This window comes from Penaeus monodon, chromosome 22 (assembly GCF_015228065.2).
Source record: "Penaeus monodon isolate SGIC_2016 chromosome 22, NSTDA_Pmon_1, whole genome shotgun sequence".
Classification (NCBI taxonomy): Eukaryota; Metazoa; Arthropoda; class Malacostraca; order Decapoda; family Penaeidae; genus Penaeus; species Penaeus monodon.
In genome coordinates, this window is record NC_051407.1 from 15,179,614 (window position 1) to 15,180,295 (window position 682).

The 682-nt window shown below is 42.4% G+C and overlaps 1 protein-coding gene across 2 annotated transcripts in view; it reads left to right on the plus strand.

Moving 5' to 3' along the window:
• Positions 1 to 682, plus strand: part of LOC119586944 — a 22,062-nt gene that overhangs the window by 4,164 nt on the left and 17,216 nt on the right. The window lies entirely within an intron of this gene.

The following is a 682-nucleotide window of genomic DNA, read 5'->3' on the forward strand; positions in this document are numbered from 1 at the left end:
GTGCTTTAGAATTTGAAGACTTTCCCTTTCTTGTGGGGAGAGTAATGCAACACGGAAGGAGTGAAAACGACAACAGAGTATGTAGGGTATTTGAATGTACAAAGAAAACAACAAAAAAACTGAAGGAACCGACAGCTCTCGCCAGCCGCTCACACAGCCAGCGAGCGAAAGGGAAAATCAGGCTCGTCAAGACATGTGTGTTTCCGACAGCCATCGACAGCCGGTCAGCGAGGCCCCGCGTGCTCGTAATATGGGACAAGGTTGTTATGTCAAGCAACTCAACATAGCAAGTTTTGCAACAACGTTTGCCGATGGCTTCGTGTCTCATTCGCGTTGCAATTTATTGCAAGAGGGAATAACAGGATTAAAGGAGAGAGTGGATGTCTTGGAAATTGGTCTTTAATTTTGTTTTTCTTTTTTTTCCATCCGCACGCACTTGTATCACGATGTCAAGAGAGTAATCAGCGAATATTGAATTAAAAGCATAAGATTAATGTCTGCTCTTTATTATTGTGGCCAGTGTGCACCAAGGGAGCTGTTGTGTAGAGCTGTTTGCTGTACAACGTTCCTTTCAGCAGTGTTGCCAAATTCACAAGAAAGTCTGGAATTCTTCATGAGTTTTTCCTAATGTCAGATAAGCTTCCTCAAAATTCAAATACTAATAACAAGGTCTTATGTCATG